Here is a 27,222-nt window from a genome sequence, read left to right on the forward strand (position 1 = left end):
TACTCCCCCCTGTCTATAACACCCTGGTACCACAGAGGTAGCATTGGAGTTATGTGGAAAGCAGTGCTCCCTGTCAGTGTCCTTGTTCTATGATCTGCAGAGAGAAAATGGCACTGGTGAGTGCTGGATCCGCTCTGAGAGGAAGCCCCGTACCCTGTAATGGCACGCGGCTTCACACATTAATTCTTTATACTGGCCTGAGGTTTTAATGTGTTAACAGCGGGATTAGCCCCTGTTAGCTGTGTGACAAGTGTGGGGTGTTCACGCTCTGGCTCAGGACGCCCCTCAATAGCGCCTACATTGTGCATGTTGCTGAGCTTTCCTTGAGCGCAGTCTGTCAGAGCTGCACTCCCACCCTTCTGCCGCTATACCCACCGGCGCTGTACTCACCACTCTTCTATCTGGCTCTGTTAGTGGTGTTTCAGATCCAGCATGCAATGATCTGCTTGGAAGCAGGACACCTAACCTTGTTGGAAGCATACAGGACAGAGCCTCTGTTTTCCCAACCTGAGCCGTTCTGGCGACATACATTTTCAAAGCTCTGACTGCATCCAGAGACTTTGACTGAGCAAAGGCATCAGTAGCCACAGGCACCACAATAGGTTGGTTGATGTGGAACGCGGAAACCACCATCGGTAGAAATTGCGGACGTGTCCTCAATTCAGCTCTATCTTCCTGGAAGATCAAATAAGGGCTCTTGTGAGACAAGGCAGCTAACTCAGGCACCTGCCTTGCAGATGCCAAGGCCAATTGGATGACCACTTTCCAAGTGAGGAATTTCAACTCCACTTTCCGGAAAGGTTCAAACCGATGTGATTGAAGGAACTGCAACACCACTTTATGATCCCAAGGTGCCCCTGGAGGCACAAATGAAGGTTGGACGCGCAACACGTCTTTCACGCAAAACTGAACTTCCGGAAGGGAAGCTAATGGTTTCAGAAAGAAAATTGCCAATGCTGAAAACTGGACCATAATGGATGCCAACTGCAGTTTGCATTTCCCCCAGTCTGTAGGAAACGGGGAAAACGACCTAACTGAAACACTTCCGTTGAAACTTTCTTGGATTCACATCGACACATTTTCTCCAAAAATGGTGGTAATGTTTAGACGTTACTCCTTTCCTGGCCTGAATAAGAGTGGGGATGACTTCCTTGGGAATACCCTTTCGGGGTAGGATTCGGCGCTCAACAGTCATGCCATCAAATGTAGCCACGGCAAGTCTAGGTACACGCACGGTACCTACCGTAGTAGGTCCTCGCGAAGAGGAAAAGGCCCAGGATCTTTTAATGAGCCACTCCTGAAGATCTGGGCACCAAGCCCTCCTTGTCCAGTCTGGGGCAGTGAAAATTGCCCGAACCCTTGTTCTCATTATCCCAAGAACATTTGGGATCAGTGGAAGTGGAAGGAATACACTGACCGGAATAGCCACTGGGTCACCAGAGCATCTACTGCTATTGCTGAGGGTCTCTTGACCTGGAAATTTTTTTCTGAAGCTTCTCGTTGAGACGAGAAGTCATCCTGTCTACTGGAGGAACTCCCCAAAGACTTGTCACCTCTGCGAAGACTTCTTGGTGGAGGTCGTGTCTGCTGAGGAAGCATGCTTCCCAGTTATCCACCGGAATGATAATTGCCGACAGAGCCCTTACATATTTTTCTGCCCAAAGGAGGATCTTCATCACCTCTGCCATTTCCGCTCTGCTTTTTGTTCCGCCTTGCTGTTACCTTATCCAACCGGATCTGCACGGGGTGATCTCGAAAAAGATGTACCGCCTGTTGAAGGCCGTTGTAAATGGCTCTCAATTCCAGCATATTCATACGAAGGCAGGCTTCCCGACTTTAGCATTTTCTTGGAAGCTTTTCCCTTGAGTGACAGCTCACCAGCCTCGGAGACTTGCATCTGTGAATCCTGAACCAATCCTGAACCTGCGTCCCTCTAGTAAGTGCGAGGTGTGGAGCTACCACAGGAGCGAAATCCTGGCTTTCGACAACAGGATTATCTTCCAGTGCATGCGTAGGTGGGAACCGGACCCCTCATTCAACAGGACCACTAGAACACCTTGGCAAGGAATCTGCCAACTGAATGGCCTTGTAGGCCACAACCATCTTTCCTAATGTATTGATGGATTGACACTCCAGCTGGTCTTGGAATTTGTATGACCAGACTCTGGATCTCCAGAGCCTTTCCCACTGGAAGAAAAAACTCTCTGTAGTATTTAGTATTATTCCCAAAACCGACAACCACGTCGATGGGCCATCAGTGATTCTGGCAAGTTCAGGAGCCAACCCTGTTGTTGAAGAACTGTCAGGGAGAGTGCAACATTTTGCACCAACTGGTTTCTTGATCTCGCTGTTATCCCAGTACGGGACAAATGTGACTCCATACTAGAGAAGGAGAACCATCATTACCGCCATCACCCTGGTGAAATTGGTAATGACCATCCTGAATAGCAAACTTCAGGTAAATCTAATGTGGAGGAAAATGTAATTAGACCTCCTTCATTCTTTTTTCAGATTGGATCTCACTGCCCTGAGAGATTCCATCTTGGATTTGAATTTCTTTAAATAGAAATTAAGGTATGTCAGATTTAGGATTGGTCTGACCTAGCTGTCTGGCTTTGGGAGCACGAAGAGGCTGAATAACAGCCTCCTCCCTATTGTGACAGGGTACACCAGGACCATGACCTGATCCTGACACAACTCTTGTGTTGCGTCGCATACTACCTCCCCGTCCGGAGGAGAATCGTTAATGATGAAGAATTGGTGAGGGAAAACGCCTGGAAACTCCAGTATGCACCCTTGGGACACTATTCGTAAAACCCACGGGTCCAAGTCCGTTCCAGGACCGACTGAAAAGTTTTAGATGTGGCCCCACCGGTGTGGGCTCCCGCAAGAGAGTCCCAGCGTCATGCGGTGGATCTGGCAGAAACAGAGGATGATTTCTGCTCCTGTGACCTTGAAGAGGCTGCTGACCTCTTCCCTTTTCTCTTTCCTCTACCTGCAAAGAAAAAAGGGGAATCCGTAACTATTGGGCCGACATGACTGTATCCGACAATTATGCGTCATCATCCGTTGTGAGGGAACATAGGCTCAAAAGGTAGACTTACCAGCGGCATCTGCCGAGATCAAATTAACTAGGCCGTCACCACACCAGGCTTCACCTTCATCGGGAAGAGACTCCATATATTCTCGGAGTCAGCCTCAGCCTTCCATTGGTGAATCCACAACGCCCTCCTAGCCGAGACCGCCATGAAATCGGCCCGCGAACCCAAGAGTCCTCTATCCCTTGCAGTCACACGAAAGCATGCAGCAGCGTCCTTGTTATGACCCAACGTAAGGAGTATCCCATCTCTCCCCAGGGTATCTATAACGGATGACCAGGCAACCGACCATTTTTGAATACTACTACTCCCCCATGCGTATGTAATGGCAGGTCTAGCTGACGTACGCGTGGACACATAACTAGAACATAACGTAGCTTCCTACATATGATCCACTGGCTTTGTGACAGGGCCCATGCAGAACAGGGGGTGACACCCACTTTATTCTATCCGCGGCGGGAAAAGAATAAACAATCGGAATCCTCTTGAGGATTTGAAATCATCTCGTCAGGGCTGACCCAGACATTCTCAAACAGAGCGCTGAGCACATGAGAATGAAGAATGTTACTTCCGCAGTATTATAAATATATATATATATATATATATATACATATACATATATATACATACAAACATATACACTGCTCAAAAAATAAAGGGAACACTAAAATAACACATCCTAGATCTGAATGAATGAAATATTCTTATTAAATACTTTGTTCTTTACATAGTTGAATGTGCTGACAACAAAATCACACAAAAATTATCAATGGAAATCAAATGTATTAACCCATGGAGGTCTGGATTTGGAGTCCCACTCAAAATTAAAGTGGAAAAACACACTACAGGCTGATCCAACTTTGATGTAATGTCCTTAAAACAAGTCAAAATGAGGCTCAGTAGTGTGTGTGGCCTCCACATGCCTGTATGACCTCCCTACAACGCCTGGGCATGCTCCTGATGAGGTGGCGGATGGTTGCACGTATGAAACAACTTACCACGGTCGCCAAACATTTCCATTTTCAGCACAAAGGATCCACTAAGGAATTGAAAGCCTTTGGCTTAGATCGCATTCATCTGGGCATACGAGGAGGCGACATGACCAAAGAACTATACAAAAAAGAGAGCAAATGGATCTTTCGCCTCGGGAGTCTCAGACCCCTCGGACTGAATGAAAACATAAATTATGGTGTTTTTCTATAATATTCCAATTTCGTTGGTAATACCTTCTACACTCCAATTAACTAATTTTTTTTTGTTTCCTCTTTCTCACTCCTTTTCCAATATTTTGTGTCACCACTTGGCCCCAATAATCTGACCACTTCATTTTAAAGGGTGTTACCACCCACACATTCTCTCATATCCACTTCATTTCTACCCAACCATTGTCACTTTCCCCTTCCTGCCCCCACTTTGGTCATGTCCCATGAATTCGCATTGTTTGGGTTTCACGTCACACATTGATCACCTCCTACTGGTTGGTTTCTCATTCCCATACCGAGTTCCCCAGCGTCAATTTCCCCACATTTCCCGTCATCCAACTGTATTCACTCCTGTACGTGTCACCCCATACTTTCACTGTTTACCTAATATCAGGTCCTCCTTCCTTATCTCATGGAGTACTTCATCCTCTTTTGGAGACTTCACTCCCATTTGCATCACATGCTCACTCTTAGGGTAGCATCTTTCAATACATATGGTGATTTCACACCTTCACTTTTCACTGTTTCCTCCCCAGTCATCTAGTTATTCCATGTAATTCCAACTTTTTAATTTATAATTTATTTTCTTCACCTTTACCGTTTTTTTTACACACTCCAAATATGGGACTCGGGCTCTCTTTTCAGCCCGCATCCCCATGGCCTCTTTAACCTATCGATTATCTCTGATGACGTGTCATTTTTCCACATACCCTTGTGTGTGCCAAAACCCTATATTATCCTAAAAAGTAGCATTATTTTATCACTATTCGTCAAACACACCTTTCCCCGTCCCTAATGCTGTCACTACATTCCCCTATCCTTCTCATATCTTGTTCTATATTTTTTTCTCCCTCACTCCCTTGCCCCCTAATATGCAGAACCTTTTGTTTTGTGTTTGTTTTGTTTCCCCACTCTGCCGTAACGGCCATTAATCCCATATTGTTTAATACTTTATCCCCTGGGTGCGCTATAATCCACGCATCACTGGGATCCCATATTCAGTCCTGACATCATCTACACCCTGATGCACAGTAATGGTGTCCAACCTAAGTACACTCCAACTCAATAAACTTAGTTTTCGTATTTTTGTTCCTACAACTCCTGGCAGCTATTCCCTTCTCCAACATGGCGCCACGGCATTCTGCTCCGTGACCCTGTTTCCTGTACCTGATTGGGCTTGTGTATTACCCATATACCACGGGAGCACACTCACTCCCCACTTTTCACATTTTGCCCACTGGTAATTGGTCCAGGCGCATCCACGCACTGATTGGCCAAGGCGCACTGCACTTACGTCCCCATTGGCCCCAAGCGCCTATGGGTATTTTCAAACCTTCCGCCCATAGTTTTTGTATAAAGTCGGTAACCTCGGTTTTTGCATTTCAGCAAGTCCAGTCCTTAACAGCAGCACTCGGGTGCTCAATAAGTTTATTTAACTTAAATATACCTTATTCCCACTATCGTATGTTTTACAACAAGAGGCACTCCTGGCAATCCCATTTCCAACATGGCGCCACCCTTTTTTTTCCCCGTGACCAGGTTTCCCTCATTGCCTAGGTCACATGGGCAACTCCCTTACGTATGCTCGCGAGCGCCCTCTCTCTTGCTTCCAGTCCGCCCACATGCCACGGTCATTAGGCGCACCCACGCTCTGATTGGCTGGGATGCGCCGCACACTCTTTCTCATTGGCCTCATGCGCCTCAATGGGAACCTCCAACACTCCCGCCCCTATGTCTAATTAGACACGAACAGCCCATTGGCTACTACCTATGCTAGCAGGGTTTTTAAACCCCATATGCGGTATCAGCTGTGAGATCCCGGAAGTGAACAAGCCCAACGGGTGAAACGCGTTTTCCACGGACTTTACAATGGGACCTTTCCTTGGAGGATCGTTTACTACCACCTGTCTCCTAAACCTGACACTTTGAGTATCACTTTTTCTTATCTTTTATTAAGGTTTGAATTACCACTGCTATATGTGCTTATCGCATTGGGCACACTAATACTGCACACTATGCAGTTGGGATTTTCTGTGCATATTACAGCCTTGTAATCCTACAGATTGCAGGTTAGACCTATTCTTTGCACACTGCTCTATTTTTGATTATTTACGCAGTGTGTTACACTTTATAAGTTGGTTTCATCCCTTACCCAAAGTAATGATTTTCTGCTACTGTACTCACAAGTGTCTTTTGCACAAAAGGAATGTATATGTGATTTATATTTGGATTTACAAATCTACCCGACGCTCCATATTTTATGACTTGGTTTCTCCCTAGGGACACTAACCAATAGCTGAATCCGAATTAGTGTAAAATCCTTTTGAACATTTTTTCTTCTCTTTTCCATTGCTCACTATCTTTCCGTAGACTCTCATCCACGATCCAGGGTGTACTACGCCACTGAGTGGCAATTGTTTCACCTTGCCTAACGTGGAAAGCAGATCCACACATTATATGGCTTCATCTTTCTAATCTCCCTATTTTACCATTCCTATATAGGTGCACTCTCATTGGTAGATAGCCTCTCTACTATCATACCACGCTGCTAATGCCCGATCTCGTCCGATCTTGGTAGCCAAACAGCGTTGGGCCGGGTTAGTACCTTGAGAGGAGACTCCCTGGGAATACCCGGTGTTGTAGAGTAGGGACTATTCCCCTTCCTGTGAAGGGTGGACACCAACAGCAGTATCACCACTATTTGTTCTTTTCTTTCTAACTTTTTCTTTACTTTTACCAGCGTTCAGGTCACGCCAATATAGACATCTCCAATTCGTGCAACATGGATTAACGGGTGAATAGCAAATTACTTAGTATTAACCCAATTTAAGTGGTCCTCTAAGACACAATACTGACCTCCCTGGTTGGTCTCATTAATACAGAATATCTGTACTGGTCAGGGGAAACTGGTGTCAGACTATCAGGTGTCTGCAGCCTTTCTAATCCTTCTCGTGTGATTAACAGACCAGAACATTTTTAAATATTTCTCACATCTTTCCTATTTTCACACCTTTCTTTGGATCGCAGAGGGGTACCTTTTTAATTTTGATTAATAAACATACATTTTAATTTTACTTTCATAACTGAAGAATATTTCTTCTTTTCATAAGAGTGCGCCCACACAAGAGCTTTCTCTCTCTCCCCTTGTAGGTACTTGGACTTTCTAGCTCTGGGCGCACCACCAATAGGGACTACAATTGAAAGGCTTCAATTTCCTTTCCAGCAATTAGAATTGTCCACCTTTGGTTCTTCACAATTTGTTGCAATTTATCACACACCAGTGCCCGGTCGCTCTTCCTTTTGAGAGGTGGCGGATGGTCTCCTGAGGTATCTCCTCCCAGACCTGGACTAAAGCATCTGCCAACTCCTGGACAGTCTGTGGTGCAACGTGGCATTGGTGGATGGAGCGAGACATGATGTCCCAGATGTGCTCAATTGGATTCAGGTCTGGGGAACGGGCGGGCCAGTCCATAGCATCAATGCCTTTGTCTTGCACGAACTGCTGACACACTCCAGCCACATGAGGTCTAGCATTGTCTTGCATTAGGAGGAACCCAGGGCCAACCGCACCAGCATATGGTCTCACGAGGGGTCTGAGGATCTCATCTCGGTACCGAATGGCAGTCAGGCTACCTCTGGTGAGCACATGGAGGGCTGTGCGGCCCCCCAAAGAAATGCCACCCCACACCATTACTGACCCACTGCCAAACCGGTCATGCTGGAGGATGTTGCAGGCAGCAGAACATTCTCCTTGGCATCTCCAGACTCTGTCACGTCTTTCACATGTGCTCAGCGAGAACCTGCTTTCATCTGTGAAGAGCACAGGGCGCCAGTGGCGAATTTGCCAATCTTGGTGTTCTCTGGCAAATGCCAAACGTCCTGCAATGTGTTGGGCTGTAAGCACAACCCCCACCTGTGGACGTCGGGCCCTCATACCACCCTCATGGAGTCTGTTTCTGATCTTTTGAGTAGACACATGCACATTTGTGGCTTGCTGGAGGTCATTTTGCAGGGCTCTGGCAGTGCTCCTCCTGTTCCTCCTTGCACAAAGGCGGAGGTAGCGGTCCTGCTGCTGAGTTGTTGCCCTCCTACGGGCTCCTCCACGTCTCCTGATGTACTGGCCTGTCTCCTGGTAGCGCCTCTGGACACTACGCTGACAGACACATCAAACCTTGCCACAGCTCGCATTGATGTGCCATCCTGGATGAGCTGCACGACCTGAGCCATTTGTGTGGGTTGTAGGGAGGTCATACAGGCACGTGGAGGCCACACACACTACTGAGCCTCATTTTTACTTGTTTTAAGGACATTACATCAAAGTTGGATCAACCTGTAGTGTGTTTTTCCACTTTAATTTTGAGTGGGACTCCTAATCCAGACCTCCATGGGTTAATAAATTTGATTTCTATTGATAATTTTTGTGTGATTTTGTTGTCAGCATTCAACTATGTAAAGAACAAAGTATTTAATAAGAATATTTCATTCATTCAGATCTAGGAAGTGTTATTTTAGTGTTCCCTTTATTTTTTTGAGCAGTGTGTATATATATATATATATATATATAAATAAAATAAAATAGAGAATGTGCAAGCGCCACAAATGTTATAGATACACCCGACTAAAAACACTCCCAATAATTTTGGGCGTCTGCCGTCCCTTAAGTATGCAGTAGTGGTGAGTTACTGTGGTAATGGTTTATGGGCAAAATGGTATAAGGGTACTGGCGACCACCGGTGTAATAAAAAATATGTTTCAATCCATGTATATAATAAAATAAAATATACAAATTTATTTGGTACAGGTAAAATACAATTAGTATGACAGTAAAAAATGTGCAATACTAAAAAAGTGGGAAGAGGGGATGGACTGTGTAATAAAAACACATACACAAGGTTCTAAAACCAAGTTTTACATAAAAAATAAATAAATAATGTGACTAACTGTTCAAAAACCAGAATAAATAAAGGAGAGTCTTAACTTGTAGGTAGAGGGTCACAGAGGGAGAGCCCAACGCGTTTCGTCCTGATGACTTCTTCAAGGGGTACTGGTATAGGATCTCTATATATACCCTCTATAATCAGTCTATAATTGCTGATGTCACTTCCTGTTTCAGGACAGGTCAAAAAACCTTTTGCTAAGAATACATGGAAGATTGTGCATTACTCTATAGGGGACAATACATATATAGTGAAATGTTCAGGTACATAAACGTTTTGAAATGAAATATCTAAAAATCGTGTAATCAAACCGGAGTGCGGCACTTCCGCCACACTTCCGGTAACATCAAGTCTCTATTGCGCATGTGCAGGGTACATCTGTACCTCTAATGCCGGAGTGTGACGTTTCCGCCCCACTTCCAGTATCGTGCTCGTATGGGATGCGCATGTGTCGTAGAAGGCCTTTTACTCCAGTTGCGTCCTCGTCTTTCTCCCGGAACCGGAAGTCCGTTTTCGTCTGGTGCCTGTTGTATTGTTGCCAAGGAAATCCTGCCGTGAACCGCATATTGACCCGAACTTCGACGTCATTTATACCGGAAGCGGACGTGCAGTATACAGATGACTTCTAATCTAATTTCATTCATAGTCCATGCCTTGTTCTGAGTTCTGATGTATAGTGGAACGCATAGTTCACTCTGATAGGCCAGTTCACAGATGCCATTGTGCTCCGTAGTAAATATATAGGATGTAAACAAAAACAGTTTCAGTCATCATATAATGGTTACTTTTATCAGATAAAGATAAGGAAAGGAAAAAATATGCAAGGAGCAACCATATATTTATGTATATGAGTATTTGTTTATAAACAACATCATATATAAATGTATTATGTATAGTCAAATATTCTCATTGTTTTGATCGATTGCAGACAATAAAGATAATAAATTCTTTAATGCGGAAAAGTGCTTGTGCTATTGTGGTATGTGTGATTAAAACCAGCATGATTAATATTAAAACGCGAATAGTGCTTGAGTGATCGCCTTATAATATATCAGCATCTGATAAATTCGTTAAGTGCCAGTGTCATATGAGATTACAGTGATTCTAAAAATCTATATACGATACTAAAAATATGTCGTGAGTGGTATTCTAATATTTTAATATTACAGTGATATTAAAATGATATTCTAAAATATATACTGTGAGTAATATTTTTAAGTGCATATTATGTGGGTGTTATTCTACATATGGTGAATACCTTGCTTCCCCTCGCTCTTCTTATACAGTACCGAATCTTCCCAGGTAGTCACCTCCCCTGGTACTGGTCCGGCCCAACACTGTTTTGCTTCCAAGATCGGACGAGGTTGGGCTTTCCCAGTGTGGAATGACTGTATTTATCCAGCAGGAAAACCCAAATTGCCATATGTTTTCTTAAAATATATCCTTTATTAGTGATGTGCTAATTAACAGTGATATAATCTATTTACAGTGTTGTGATTATAAGATAAAAGGAAGAAAGAATGGGGGACCTTCACAGAAATGGTGCAATCTCATAGTTCTCGTTAAGTCCCAACGGATGCATGGTTCTCAGGTGGAAAATCCAAAACATTTCTCTTTGGGAAAGCTTGGTGGCTAAATCTCCACCCCTTTCTCCTAGTTTCACCACCTCAATTGCTTTGAAGGTGAGTTCATCTGGGTTCGAGCTGTGTTCTGCCATAAAATGTCTCGGTATGGTATGACTGTCCACTTTATTTTTAATGTTCCGTACATGTTCCTGGATCCTTAATTTCAGAGTTCTTTTGGTTTTGCCAACAAATTTCTTGCCGCAAGTACACTCCAGAAGGTAGATGACTGATGAGCTGTTGCAATTAATAAAGTCCTTGATCTTGTACTCTTTATTATTGCAGACATCGCTGAATGTTCTTCTATTGGGATGAAGATATCTACAGATGTTGCACCGGCCACATTTGTAAGATCCGACGCATTTGGGCATTGCGCCGTTGTCTGCCATTAATGGTTTAAGCATGCTTGGTGCCAGAATGTCCTTCAGATTCCTAGATTTCTTATAGAGAATATCCGGGTGTGGAGGTAATATCTCTTTGAGAATTGGGTCCATTAGCAGGATTTTCCAATGGTCATTGAGAGATTTCTTGATCACGTTCTCATGTCTGTTGTAGGTGGTAATAAAGGAGACTCTTTCTCCCTTTTTGTCTTTTACTCTATATTCAAGCAGTTTTTCTCTTTCCAATGCCTTGGTCCTCGTGATTGCCTCTTGAATAACAGTTGCCGGATATTCTTTCTCCTCAAATCTGGATTTAAAAATTCCCAGTTGTTCTTCACAATCTTTTAATTCACTGCAATTTCTCCTGATTCTGTGGAATTGTGAATACGGAATATTCTTTTTCCATTTCTTCAGATGATTACTCTGGTAATGCAAGTAATTATTCTGGTCGACTTTCTTTATATAATTTGTGGTGGTGACTCTTCCTTCTTTTCCCATTAGTATCAGGTCCAGGAACTCAATGCAGCTGATGTTAATAGAGGAGGTGAAAGTTAAATTTCGGTCGTTCTGACTTAAAAAGCAAAAAAATTGATTAAAAAGATCCGTAGACCCATCCCAAATGATTAAAATATCGTCGATGTACCTCCTATAAAAGATTATGTGCTCCTTAAATCGGTGTTGACCATATATAAAAGAGTTCTCCCAGTCCCCCATAAAAAGGTTTGCAAAGCTGGGTGCAAATGAAGTTCCCATTGCTGTGCCACAGCTTTGGAGGTAGAAACTGTCCAAGAACTTAAAATAATTATGACTTAAAATAAACCGCATGATGTCACATAGGAATTCTCTGTGTTGGGGTGAAATTGATGAGTCTTTTTCCAGGAACTTCTTACATGCTTCAATACCTTTGGAATGTTCAATACACGTATATAACGATTGTACGTCGATCGTAACCCAGTGGTAATCTTCCTTCCATTCAACATCCTTCATTAGATTGAGTACTGCGGAAGTGTCTTTTAGATATGATGGCAGTTCTTTCACATACTTGCTCAAGAATATATCGACATATTCCGACAGTCCTGATGTAAGGGAATCGATACCCGCTACTATCGGACATCCTGGTGGGTTCAGAAGGGATTTATGAATCTTGGGTAAGAAATAAAACACGGGGGTGATGGGGTTAGAGCGCATTAAAAACTGGTACTCATCCTTAGTGATTATTTCGGTTCTGAGGCCTTTTAGAAGTAAATTCCTGAGTTCTTCCACGAACATATCTCTTGGGTCACTTGGTAAAGTTCGATAGGATTTACTATCCCCTAGAAGTCTCTTTGCCTCACTTACATAATTCTCTCGGTCCATGAGTACTAACCCCCCCCCCCTTTGTCAGCAGGTTTCAAAATTATTTCTTTATTGGATTGGAGTTTCTTTAAGGCTTCACATTCCTTATTGTTCAAGTTCTTTTCCACCACTGGTTTCATCTCTTGTTCGCACAGGTCCTTTTTGACTAGATCATAAAATATATCAATATTACTGCTTCTTGATTCCAAAGGATAATACTTCGAAACTGGTTTTAGACCTGATTTGGAACAGTTCTCATAATTGATATATATATACAAACAAATAGAAAACCACAGCACTCGCCACCCCAGAAGTGGGGTGCAGTATCCGCACTCGCCACTAATAGGGTGGGGTGCATGTAGCCCATGGCCACCTACTCAAAAATATAGAAACAGAAAGTTCAGCACTCACCAAAATAAGCTCACTTATCCTCACAACATCTAGGAATAAATGAATAAATGATGGGGGTTTAGTTAGTGAATTGGCCAATGCACGGAAGCCTGCACACCGCTCGCTATATATCTATATCTACTGGTGGTGCGTGGACCGGCACTCCAAACTCGGGGGTTTTTCTATTTCCGTATATGGGGTTAAATCAAGCTTATACTGCACAGATACCCTAAGCGGCATCTAAGTTTAGTCATGTTTTATTCACACGCAATAGCAAGCTTTTCAGTTGTTTATCATTAGGCACATCACACTCAGGTCTTCACCATTTCAACATTCTCACTGAGGGAATCACCGCCGGTATACGGGCGGCCGCACTGGTAATCAAGTTCGTTCCTACTTATTGTAAAAAAACAGTTTGGACCGTATATTTATCATATAATGCCATCCCAGCCCCCACTCCATGTAACAGACTACATATTCTGGTGTCTGGGAACCTGTAATCTATTTCACTCTTTTCTTTCAGCGCGCGGTGTCAGGCGCCGGGCGTCTGTGTAACCATGACAACCCGGCGCCACGTAACCAATGACGCGCTTGGTGTGCACCGAGGCCGGGACCAACGGATGGGATCCCGAGCGGCGTAAGGTACTTTGGCGGGCTTCTTTGGGGATAAAGGTAGGATTGTTTTGCATGCATGTTATTCATAACCTTGACAAAGGGGCGTGCCTGCCCCGAAACGTTGGTATGGCGTGATTTTATAATACACGTTTGTTTTGCTAAGACTCTGAATGCCGCAGTAGCTTTTATTCACTTTATATATATATATATATATATATATATATATATATATATTGTCAATGAGTAAATCAGTGCGCTTGTCCAAATTATGCGAAGTTTCTTACTGTAAAAGTGCAATCTACAGTCACAAATAAATTCGGTCAAATGACCAATCCAATAAATGAGTTCTTCCAAAATTTGTGTTTGGTTTAATTGCCAAACAGTCCACACTTTCCCCGTTTTAACGGGTGGCTGCTCAGTTCTTCAAAAAGTGCCACTAGGTATGCGTAGCCCAAAGGGGAATCTGGAAATAGAGGAAGAAACAACAGAGCGCCTATAGGGGGTCATTCCGAGTTGTTCGCTCGTTATTTTTTTCTCGCAACGGAGCGATTAGTCGCTAATGCGCATGCGCAATGTCCGCAGTGCGACTGCGCCATGTAAATTTGCTATGCAGTTAGGAATTTTACTCACGGCATTAAGAGGTTTTTTCGTCGTTTTGGTGATCGTAATGTGATTGACAGGAAGTGGGTGTTTCTGGGCGGAAACTGGCCGTTTTATGGGAGTGTGTGAAAAAACGCTACCGTTTCTGGGAAAAACGCGGGAGTGGCTGGAGAAACGGAGGAGTGTCTGGGCGAACACTGGGTGTGTTTGTGACGTCAAACCAGGAACGACAAGCACTGAACTGATCGCACTGGCAGAGTAAGTCTCGAGCTACTCAGAAACTGCACTGAGAAGTCTTTTCGCAATATTGCGAATCTTTCGTTCGCAATTTTGATAAGCTAAGATTCACTCCCAGTAGGCGGCGGCTTAGCGTGTGCAAAGCTGCTAAAAGCAGCTTGCGAGCGAACAACTTGGAATGACCCCCATAGTGTAGTATCCTTTAAATTAGTTTTTGTCACACGCAAGAATAATACTGCGTACCGGATTACGGCTTGACTCAATGCTTATCGATCCCCTGGTCTTTTTGGTCCACGTCTCTGTCGAAATCTAGATAGAAAGTAAGAAAAAGAATTGCTGACCGCACAGTCTTAAGGACAATTATTTGATCAAAATCAAGAGGACAATACGAAAAAATGTTCAATGGTACCCTTTCCCCAAATTTCTGTGTCTTGCACTCATGTGTCTTATTTTTAATTGAAAAGGATGGGGGGTGCTCCCTGAGAGTTAGATTCAGTTTTTATACATAGATAAACCAAGAGAGGTAAACAAGAACTCTCCTAAGGTGGGGCACTCGAATGGTATTTATATCTATGTGCTACACCATTGGATCAATAATAGGGAGGAAAATATGAGAAAAGGATAGAATTAGAGAAACTTGCTACTAAAACTTAACTTTTAATGAATCAATATTAAAAAATAATTGAGAGATTGCACTCTCTTAATCTAAAAAGGCGAAATATAAACACACTACATACAGTACAACATGTAACAAAATAAAAGGTACAGGTATTTTCCTCCCTATTATTGATCCAATGGTGTAGCACATAGATATAAATACCATTCGAGTGCCCCACCTTAGGAGAGTTCTTGTTTACCTCTCTTGGTTTATCTTTGTATAAAAAAAGAAATCTAGATAGAGTCAGGAGACAGGGAATCGCTATATAGCGTAGTAATTACTCAGAAAATAGTATCAAATTTTTACGTCTCACATTAAATTACATGCGTACCAGATAAAGTATTAAGCAACCTACAGGCACATGTGCATCCTTCACCAATAGTGAATATTGGTGAAGGATGCACATGTGCCTGTAGGTTGCTGAATTGTTTCCATATGACTACCACCCTCTGATGAGGACCAGGATACAAGTATTTATACTGACAGGCACAAATTAATACTTTATCTGGTACGCATGTAATTTAATGTGAGATGTAAACATTTGATACTATTTTCTGAGTAATTACTATGCTATATAGCGATTCCCTGTCTCCTGACTCTATCTAGATTTCGACAGAGACGTGGACTAAAAAGACCAGGGGATCGATAAGCATTGAGTCAAGCCGTAATCCGGTACGCAGTATTATTCTTGCGTGTGACAAAAACTAATTTAAAGGATACTACACTATAGGCGCTCTGTTGTTTCTTCCTCTATTTCCATATATATATATATATATATATATAAAAAAATATATATATATATATCAGTGACGTGCGGTGAGGTAAATGGCTGGGGAGGCACTGGCCAGTATCAGAGCCAGATGTACACACACATATGAACCTGATAGAGGAGCATGTCAGGGAGGGCTGCACTAGGGGGGTCATTCTGAGTTGGATTGCTCACTAGCTACTTTTAGCAGCCGTACAAACACATAGTCGCCGCCCATGGGGGAGTGTATTTTCGCTTTGCAAGAGTGCGAAGGCCTGTGCAGCCGAGTGGTTCCAAACACATTTTGTGCAGAACAATACCAGCGGCGCCCCCACCCCCCTCATGTAAAATAGGGGCAGTGCGCGCCGTAGGCGCGTGACTAAAATATAGGGGCATGGCTTCATGGGGAAGGGGTGTGGCCACAAAATAAAACCAATTCATATAATGGTGCACAGTAGTCTCCATTTTTACACCGCAAAGTAGCGCCACTACACCAGGCAAAGCCCCCTTTTTACACATTACGGCAGACAGAGTCCACCTTTTTACACATTATGGCGGACAGATTCCCCTATGTACACATTACAGCAGACTGCGTTCCCATTTTTACACATTACGGCAGACAGCGTCCCTATTTTTACACATTGTGGCAGCCAGCGTCCCCTTTTTTACACATTGTGGCAGACAGCTCCCATTTTTTTACCCATTGCGGCAGACAGCGTCCCCATTTTTACACATTGCGGCAGACAGCGTCCCCATTTTTACACATTGTTGCAGATAGTCCCCTTTTTAACACATAACGGCAGACAGCGTCCCCTTATTGCACATTACGGCAGACAGCGTCCCCATTTTTACACATTGTTGCAGATAGTCCCCTTTTTAACACATAACGGCAGACAGCGTCCCCTTATTGCACATTACGGCAGACAGCGTCCCCTTATTACACATTACGGCAGACAGTGTCCCCTTATTACACATTACGGCAGACAGCATCCCCTTATTACACATTACGGCAGACAGCATCCCCTTATTACACATTACGGCAGACAGCGTCCCCATTTTTACACATTACGGCAGACAGCGTCCCCTTATTACACATTACGGCAGACAGCGTCCCCTTATTACACATTACGGCAGACAGCGTCCCCTTATTACACATTACGGCAGACAGTGTCCCCTTATTACACATTACGGCAGACAGTGTCCCCTTATTACACATTACGGCAGACAGCGTCCCCTTATTACACATTACGGTAGACAGTGTCCCCATTTTTACACATTGCGGCAGACAGCGTCCCTTTTTTACACATTGCGGCAGACAGCGTCCCCTTATTACACATTACGGCAGACAGCGTCCCCATTTTTACACATTGCGACAGACAGCGTCCCCTTATTACACATTACGGCAGACAGCGTCCCCCTTTTTTACACATAACAGCAGACAGCGTCCCCTTATTACACTTAACGGCAGACAGCGTCCCCTTATTACACATTACGGCAGACAGTGTCCCCTTTTTACACATTATGGCAGACAGCGTCCCCATTTTTACACATTGCGGCAGACAGCGTCCCTTTTTTACACATTGCGGCAGACAGCGTCCCCTTATTACACATTACGGCAGACAGCGTCCCCTTATTACACATTACGGCAGACAGCGTCCCCTTATTACACATTACGGCAGACAGCGTCCCCTTATTACACATTGCGGCAGACAGCGTCTCATTTTTACACATTGCAGCAGACAGAGACCCCTTTTTACACATTGCGGCAGACAGAGACCCCGTTTTACACATTAAAAAAAAATCCTGAGATCATGTGCTGTTAGCAAAGATAACTTGATCTCAGGCACTGCTGGGGGAGATGAGAGAGATGCTTTGAGTAACCCCCCCCCCCCCTCCCCAGTTCACTGGATCAGTGTGAGACCAGGCAGTAGGGAGAGGAAAATCTTACAATGGCCACGTTCCTGCAGCACAGTTGTGTACACCTCTCCAGCCCAAGCCAGTGGGAGTGCTGGTGGATAGTACCAGTCAGGGGAGGAAGCTGTTACACTGCATCATGGGGAAAAGGGGCGTTCCTTGAGCCCCTCTCACACCACGCATGTCAAAGCTGCCTCTTCTGGCATTGTTTTCAATGCAGAGTTAAAGCCTGATGTGCGGCTCCGCCCCCCAGCTCCACCCCCTAGCTCTATGAGTTTTTGGACACCAAAGGGAGGCAGAGCTATTGCTGCCTCTCCTCTGTACCTGTGAACGAGCAGTGAGTGCAGCAACTTCATACTGTAATGGAAACAGCTGATGTTTACACTGATCTGTATTATAACACAGATCAGTGGAAAAATCTGCTGTTTTCATTGCAGTTTGACAGGTGAGGCTCTGCCTCCCCTGACTGCCCGTCCCTGATATATATATATATATATATATATAGAGCACTGAAAAAAGACGGCGGCACTCCAGGACTTTGAATGGTCAAATATTGTGTATTTACAGCATCAAAAGATACAGCTCAAACCGACATTTCGGGGCACGTAGCCCCTTTTTCAAGGTGTATGTGCTGTGCAGTGTAAAAGTCTTACCTTAAATACCGTGAGGAGACCCGCCAACCGAGTGAGGAGAGACGTGCCCGGCCATTCCAACACCGCCTCGCGCCCTGGACTTCCGGGATCTGCTGCGTATGACGTCACGCGTTGATGCGTCGGGTTGCTATGGTAGCAGCCGGCGCTTCCAAACGCGCTGGCCGGAGCTGTCAAAGAAATAACAAACAGTGCAAGGGGCTGCCCAGTATGTACAGTGACAATACTGGTGTAACTGGGATAATATGTACATGCAAAAGAGAGATGAACTTAAAGGGTGTATAGTATTGTGACACATTCCCAAAGTGTGCAGGTAGTAGCAGCAGCAATGGCATCCACCCATATTGGGCGAAAAAGCATGTAAAATACTCAAGCATGCAAGAGGTGACATAATATAATATTACTGGGAATACACGTAGACTAATCAGAAGTGCAGAGTGCGACATGCACACAGACCCTGCCACTGAGGGTGAGGCATGCATGGGGCCCCTCCATAAATACATAAAACATGCTAGTGGGGGACACCCCTGATTATCATTTGACATATGAACTGAGATTAAACATGACAGCCATATGGTGTTGAGAGAAACTACATGGGGAAACACAAATGGAACAAAAGGTACAGGGAAGGGCAGGGGAGGGAGGACAAACGAGGGTGGAAGTTAAGGGCAGGCAAGACAAGGGTAGTAGTTAATCCCGAATAAATTGAAAGAGATTCCAAACTGTTGGGCATCACACTCTGTTGTTTAATGAAGGGAATTCCAAGAGATCTTTTCATTGAGTCCAGCTGGATTGATCGTGTTGAGTCTGAAAATACATCTTGCTTCTAATGTGAGGAGTTTCGCTCCCCTGTCCACACCATGGGTGGACTCTGGGATGTGATCTATGATGATGTGTCTAAAGGAACTCAACGGATGTTTCGCTTCTGCGAAGTGTCTGGCGACCGGCTGATCTGATTTTTTACCTGCTAGTGCTTGGTTAATGGCTGATCTGTGTAGAGCCATACGCTCTCTAACAGTTCTGGTGGTCTTGCCCACGTACCCCTTGTCGCAGGGGCACACTATCAAATAGATGATAAACTGGGAGGTGCAGGTTAATACGTGTCTGATGCGACCGACTTGATCCGAACCAGGAAATTTAAACGAAGGTCCCGTTAGCATATATGTGCACGTGGTGCATCCTAAGCATCTGTAGCATCCAGGTGCTTTTGTAAGAAAAGTCAGTGGTATATTTCGGTTAAATCCAGTAATATCCGCATGGACTATACTGTCTTTTATGTTTCTTCCCCTCGTGAAGCAGGACATTGGTCTCTTGGATCCAAGGCTCTTCAAGTTATCGTCAGTAGCTACAATGGGCCACAAAGCCCTCTCAGCTCGTTGGATCACGGGGCTAGACGTAGTATATTCAGTTTTCCATGGGAGAATCTGCTGGTTAGTGCTTTTCGCTTTTGGGGTCAATAGGGACCGCCTATCCATCGACATCACCTCCGCTTTCTGTTGTTTTAGCAAAGCCATATCATAGCCTCTCTGGGCAAATCTGTGGATAACCAGATCTAGTTGATCGCTCAAGGTGGACCGGTCGCAGCATATTCTGGCTGTCCTCAACATTTGGGATCTCGGGAGGCCTCTGATCAGTGGTTTGGGGCGATGGCTGTTAGCCCTCAACAGGTTGTTCCTGTCCGTCGGCTTAGTGTAGACTTTCGTGGAGATTTCTTGGTTCTTGAGTAGAATCTGCACATCCAAATAGTTGGCAGTTCTTTCATCACAGGAATAAGTAAATTTGATTGGTGAGTTGGATACATTGATGTGGTCCATCACTTGTATGAACTTTGTTTCCCCCCCTGTCCATAACATAAAGATGTCGTCGATGAACCTAGTATACAGGAGTATGTGCTCTGATATCCCACTTTGGCTGAAGAAAAATTTCCTCTCCTCTTGGAACATGAAGATGTTCGCGTATGACGGGCAACCGAGCTCCCCATCGCACATCCGGACAGTTGCTCAAAGAAATGCCCATTGAATAGGAAGTAATTCCTCCGTAGGGTGAGCTCCAGTAGCTGCAGGAATAACGGGTGTTCATTGCATCCTACATCCTCTTGTACCAGGAATGCCTCCATTGCAGCCAGCCCCTCTACATGGGGGATGCTAGTATAGAGGTTACAAACGTCCATTACACACAATAAAGTGCCTGGTGGAATTGCTGGTATGTTATTGAGAGCCAGCAAGAAATCAGACGTATCTTTGATGAATGTTGGTTGTTTATTCACCAATGGCTGTAAAATGGAGTCTAGGAACTGGGAGATAGGTTGATATAAGGAATCTCTGGCGGAGATTATAGGACGTCCAGGAGGGTTGACAAGATTTTTATGTATCTTGGGTGTAGTGAAGAGAATTGGTACCACCGGAAATTTTTGAGTGAGTGCCTGCAGAAGCTTATTGGAAATGTGACCAGCTTCTCTGGCTCTCTGTAGTACTCCGTCTAGTTCCATCTTATATTTACTGGTGGGATCCACTTCCAGTTTCTTGTAGGTGTGAATATCAGTCAATTGGTTATCTATCTCCTGGATGTAATCTGATAGGTTTAAGATCACGATCCCCCCGCCCTTGTCGGCTGAGCGAAAAACTACATCTGTGTAGCTGCTAAGATCTTTCAAGGCCGCCTTCTCTGCTCTCGACATATTATTGTGTATTACTTGGGATGCGTTTGAATATTTATCGACTGATGCATCCAAGAGCCGTGTGAAGGTCTTTATAGACGCGTTTGAGGAGGGGGGGATCAAAAGAAGATGTGGATCTCCGATGTAAAAAATCTGTGAAAACATCCGATGTTGGTTCAGGTGGTTTATTTTGATAATACTCCTGGAGCCGCAATTTGCGCGAAAATCAACGTAATTCGTGGTTCCATGTGAATTTGTCGTGTGCATTCGTAGGGATGAAGGAAAGACCTTTGTTGAGGACTGCCATTTCTGTATCACTAAAAATTCTGGATGAAAGGTTAAGGTAAGAGTTTTACACTGCACAGCACATACACCTTGAAAAAGGGGCTACGTGCCCCGAAACGTCGGTTTGAGCTGTATCTTTTGATGCTGTAAATACACGATATTTGACCATTCAAAGTCCTGGAGTGCCGCCGTCTTTTTTCATTGCTATCCATACCGTTTCTGCGGAAGGCACCTGGGCCATTTACACTTCTAGATTGAGTGCCGGACTATTTGCTGTTCTATACCTTTAGAAGCAAGGTTGGTTTTTCCTGAGTCAAGGCACCCCACATTATCTATTTGATTAATCAGTATACAAGGTGGACTCTCGCTTCATTTGGATTTTTAACACACTGGACACTGCAGCACTTTATTATTGCACGGTGCACTTTATCACTTCTTTGTACCTAACTTCCTGTACACCAACATGGAACCCAAGGGATGCAGAGGAGTAGTTATTGACAAAGGATTCCAACACAGCTTCAATAATGAGGATTCCCAATGCCTGCTGTTTAAAGAGAGCCTCCCTCCTTTGGAACTTAAACTGGATCCTAAGGACGCATTCCAGCAATTATTAAAACTCAGAAAAAAAGAGACAGACTTTCTATTGCATGGAATCTCTTTGTCAGATTACCATAGGAATCACATGACCCCCAGAGGGTTTAGGGTTAAAAATATCCCCACGCTGGGGCGTTATAATCTGGATTTCTGCGCCAAATGGGTGGGGATACTGAATAAGTGCAGTATGGATCTCATACTTCTTGTGGTGGAAGAGGTGGGCCGAGAGTTGAAAGTCACACGAGAAAAGATTGAGAATTTTGAACGCATCAACTTACCAACCCTCCAACAACATCTCTCCCAGGACTGGATAGTCAAATTACAGAATCAATGTGATACATACAGAAGAGAGCTCATCCGGTTTAAGCGCAATAAACAAGATATCGTTAGAACCGATTATGATGAGAACAAGGTCTACAAGTGGCTTGTGGGCGGGGAACCCTCTGCCGCAGGGTACTGAACACCCAGATTCAATCCAGGCTGGAGGAGACGGAGGGAAGGTCAACAATTGAGAAATGCATCAACCACCAGTGACAGTAAATTTGCGGCTGGTGACTCGGAAGATTCCACCAAAACCACCAATGTCCCTTTAGAGCAAGACCAGGTGGCATCTACATCAAGCCACCAAAACAAGCCCCCACTCGCCGTGGCGGCCAAAACAAGAGGCAACAGAAATCTCAAAAAAAGCAAGACGTAACCTTTAACCTTTCATCCAGAATTTTTAGTGATACAGAAATGGCAGTCCTCAACAAAGGTATTTCCTTTATCCCTACGAATGCACACGACAACTTCACATGGAACCACGAATTACATAAATTTTCACGCAAATTGCGGCTCCAGGAGTATTATCAAAATAAACCACCTGAGCCAACATCGGATGTTTTCACAGATTTTTTACATCGGAGATCCACATCTTCTTTTGACCCCCCCTCCTCAAACGCGTCTATAAAGACCTTCACACGGCTCTTGGATGCATCAGTCGATAAATATTCAAACGCATCCCAAGTAATACACCATAATATGTCGAGAGCAGAGAAGGCGGCCTTGAAAGATCTTAGCAGCTACACAGATGTAATTTTTCGCTCAGCCGACAAGGGCGGGGGGATCGTGATCTTAAACCTATCAGATTACATCCAGGAGATAGATAACCAATTGGCTGATATTCACACCTACAAGAAACAGGAAGTGGATCCCACCAGTAAATATAAGATGGAACTAGACGGAGTACTACAGAGAGCCAGAGAAGCTGGTCACATTTTCAATAAGCTTCTGCAGGCACTCACTCAAAAATTTCCGGTGGTACCAATTCTCTTCACTACACCCAAGATACATAAAAATCTTGTCAACCCTCCTGGACGTCCTATAATCTCCGCCAGAGATTCCTTATATCAACCTATCTCCCAGTTCCTAGACTCCATTTTACAGCCATTGGTGAATAAACAACCAACATTCATCAAAGATACGTCTGATTTCTTGCTGGCTCTCAACAACATACCAGCAATTCCACCAGGCACTTTATTGTGTGTAATGGACGTTTGTAACCTCTATACTAGCATCCCCCATGTAGAGGGGCTGGCTGCAATGGAGGCATTCCTGGTACAAGAGGATGTAGGATGCATTGAACACCCGTTATTCCTGCAGCTACTGGAGCTCACCCTACGGAGGAATTACTTCCTATTCAATGGGCATTTCTTTGAGCAACTGTCCGGATGTGCGATGGGGAGCTCGGTTGCCCGTCATACGCGAACATCTTCATGTTCCAGGAGGAGAGGAAATTTTTCTTCAGCCAAAGTGGGATATCAGAGCACATACTCCTGTATACTAGGTTCATCGACGACCTCTTTATGTTATGGACAGGGGGGGAAACAAAGTTCATACAAGTGATGGACCACATCAATGTATCCAACTCACCAATCAAATTTACTTATTTCTGTGATGAAAGAACTGCCAACTATTTGGATGTGCAGATTCTACTCACGAACCAAGAAATCTCCACGAAAGTCTACACTAAGCTGACGGACAGGAACAACCTGTTGAGGGCTAACAGCCATCACCCCAAACCACTGATCAGAGGCCTCCCGAGATCCCAAATGTTGAGGACAGCCAGAATATGCTGCGACCGGTCAACCTTGAGCGATCAACTAGATCTGGTTATCAACAGATTTGCCCAGAGAGGCTATGATATGGCTTTGCTAAAACAACAGAAAGCGGAGGTGATGTCGATGGATAGGCGGTCCCTATTGACCCCAAAAGCGAAAAGCACTAACCAGCAGATTCTCCCATGGAAAACTGAATATACTACGTCTAGCCCCGTGATCCAACGAGCTGTGAGGGCTTTGTGGCCCATTGTAGCTACTGACGATAACTTGAAGAGCCTTGGATCCAAGAGACCAATGTCCTGCTTCACGAGGGGAAGAAACATAAAAGACAGTATAGTCCATGCGGATATTACTGGATTTAACCGAAATATTCCAGTCTTTTCTTACAAAAGCACCTGGATGCTACAGATGCTTAGGATGCACCACGTGCACATATATGCTAACGGGACCTTCGTTTAAATTTCCTGGTTCGGATCAAGTCGGTCGCATCAGACACGTATTAACCTGCACCTCCCAGTTTATCATCTATTTGATAGTGTGCCCCTGCGACAAGGGGTACGTGGGCAAGACCACCAGAACTGTTAGAGAGCGTATGGCTCTACACAGATCGGCCATTAACCGAGCACTAGCAGGTAAAAAATCGGATCAGCCGGTCGCCAGACACTTCGCAGAAGCGAAACATCTGTTGAGTTCCTTTAGACACATCATCATAGATCACATCCCAGAGTCCACCCGTGGTGGGGACAGGGGAGCGAAACTCCTCACATTAGAAGCAAGATGGATTTTCAGACTCAACACGATCAATCCAGCTGGACTCAATGAAAAGATCTCTTGGAATTCCCTTCATTAAACAACAGAGTGTGATGCCCAACAGTTTGGACTCTCTTTCAATTTATTCGGGATTAACTACTACCCTTGTCTTGCCTGCCCTTACCTTCCACCCTCGTTTGTCCTCCCTTCCCTGCCCTTCCTTCCCTGTACCTTTTGTTCCATTTGTGTTTCCCCATGTAGTTTCTCTCAACACCATATGGCTGTTATGTTTAATCTCAGTTCATATGTCAAATGATAATCAGGGGTGTCCCCCACTAGCATGTTTTATGTATTTATGGATGGGCCCCATGCATGCCTCACCCTCAGTGGCAGGGTCTGTGTGCATGTGGCACTCTGCACTTCTGTTTAGTCTACGTGTATTCCCAGTAATATTATATTATGTCACCTCTTGCATGCTTGAGTATTTTACATGCTTTTTCGCCCAATATGGGTGGATGCCATTGCTGCTCTTACTACCTGCACACTTTGGGAATCTGTGTCACAATACTATACACCCTTTAAGTTCATCTCTCTTTTGCATGTACATTATCCCAGTTATACCAGTATTGTCACTGTACATATTGGGCAGCACCATGCACTTTGTTATTTCTTTGACAGCTCCGGCCAGCGCGTTTGGAAGCGCCGGCTGCTACCATAGCAACCCGACGCATCAACGCGTGACGTCACACGCAGCAGATCCCGGAAGTCCAGGGCGCGCGGCGGTGTTGGAATGGCCGGGCACGTCTCTCCTCACTCGGTTGGCGGGTCTCCTCACGGTATTTAAGGTAAGACTTTTACACTGCACAGCACATACACCTTGAAAAAGGGGCTACGTGCCCCGAAATGTCGGTTTGAGCTGTATCTTTTGATGCTGTAAATACACGATATTTGACCATTCAAAGTCCTGGAGTGCCGCCGTCTTTTCTCATTGCTATCCATACCGTTTCTGCCGAAGGCACCTGGGCCATTTACACTTCTAGATTGAGTGCCGGACTATTTGCTGTTCTATATATATCTATATATATATATATATATATATATATATATATATCTATCTACACACATAGACCCCTTTGTTCGGAACAGCAGAGTCCACAGTGACGTTAATACGTCCTTATTATGCACTAATCATGTACTAAATGCTCTTTTTTTTGTTTTCCGGGTCTCATCAGGAAACATTATGGTCGACACAGGAATTAGCATCTGTGTCGGTATAAGGTAGTAGTAACTGGGCAAAATAACATGTTTGCGACCCCAAGGGGTCTGAGGAAAATATAGCTATGTACAAGACATCCATAGATATTTCTGTGTCTATTACACCGATTTATTCAACCTTACTATACATATATATATATATATATATATATATATATATATACACACACACACACACACACATACATAGCCCTTTCAGATATGCATCACATTAACATGCAATTTTTTACCCAGTCATATATTGGTGGTGCCGACAGGTCCACCCACCCGCGTCTATGTCCCTAATATAGTTTTCACTTGGGAAAAACATCCATCCACCTACATGTTGACACACATGTACCAAGTACCATCAGGGGTCAGCGGTGCCGACAGGGTCACTCCCACAGCTGTTTGTGGGAAGCACTCTGCCTCAGACATGCCGACACACGTTTTGCCCCCCCCCCCGTTTTGCCCCCTGATATTTCAGCAGTGTGAGGAAGGACCAGCGTCTCTGTGAGAAAATGGCGCTGGCTGTGTGAGCTAAGCCCCGCCCCCGTAATGGCATGCTTCAGTCCCGCTATTTTTGTTAAAATCTTTATACTGGCGGGGGTTAGGACAGTGCCCCAGCACCTATGTCCCCTGTTGACAGTCTTATATTGAGGTATAAATGCTGCCCAGGGTGCATTCCCCCCCCCCCCCCCCTGCACCCTTAGTGCCTCTGTGTGTGGGAGCATGGCGCGCAGCGTGCGATCGCTGTGCGGTACCTCAGAAGCCATCACTGAAGTCTTCTTTGCTTCTTCTACTCACCTCTGTTCTGACTTCTGGCTCTGCAAGGGGGGTGACGGCCGGCTCTGGGAATGAGCCCCTAGGCGTACCTAGTGATCAAACCCTCAGGAGCTAATGGTGTCCTGTAGCCAAAGAAGCAGAGCCTTGAAACTCGTAGGTCTGACTTCTCTCCCCTAAGTCCCACGAAGCAGGGAGACTGTTGCCAGCAGTTCTCCCTGAAAATAAAAAACCTAACATAAGTCTTTTCAGAGAAACTCAGAAGAGCTCCCCTGTAGTGCATCCAGTCTACCTGGGCACAGATTCTAAACTGGAGTCTGGAGGAGGGGCATAGAGGGAGGAGCCAGGTCACACCCTTTGAAAGTCTTAAAGTGCCCATGTCTCCTGCGGATCCCGTCTATACCCCATGGTTCTT

The 27,222-nt window shown here is 44.6% G+C and overlaps 1 long non-coding RNA gene and 2 pseudogenes across 2 annotated transcripts in view; 2 read left to right on the forward strand and 1 right to left on the reverse strand.

Annotated features, from left to right (window-relative positions):
• The window catches only part of LOC134919494 (uncharacterized), a 102,638-nt gene that overhangs the window by 73,248 nt on the left and 2,168 nt on the right, over window positions 1–27,222 (forward strand). For both annotated transcript variants that reach the window (XR_010177458.1, XR_010177459.1), the window contains one exon: window positions 13,488–13,636. This is a non-coding gene — a long non-coding RNA (uncharacterized LOC134919494). The remainder of the gene's footprint in view (window positions 1–13,487; window positions 13,637–27,222) is intronic.
• On the forward strand, window positions 6,828–6,946 carry LOC134961244 (5S ribosomal RNA; annotated as a pseudogene).
• LOC134948262 (5S ribosomal RNA) lies at window positions 10,515–10,633 on the reverse strand (annotated as a pseudogene).

This window comes from Pseudophryne corroboree, chromosome 1, assembly GCF_028390025.1.
Source record: "Pseudophryne corroboree isolate aPseCor3 chromosome 1, aPseCor3.hap2, whole genome shotgun sequence".
In the NCBI taxonomy this organism is placed as follows: Eukaryota; Metazoa; Chordata; class Amphibia; order Anura; family Myobatrachidae; genus Pseudophryne; species Pseudophryne corroboree.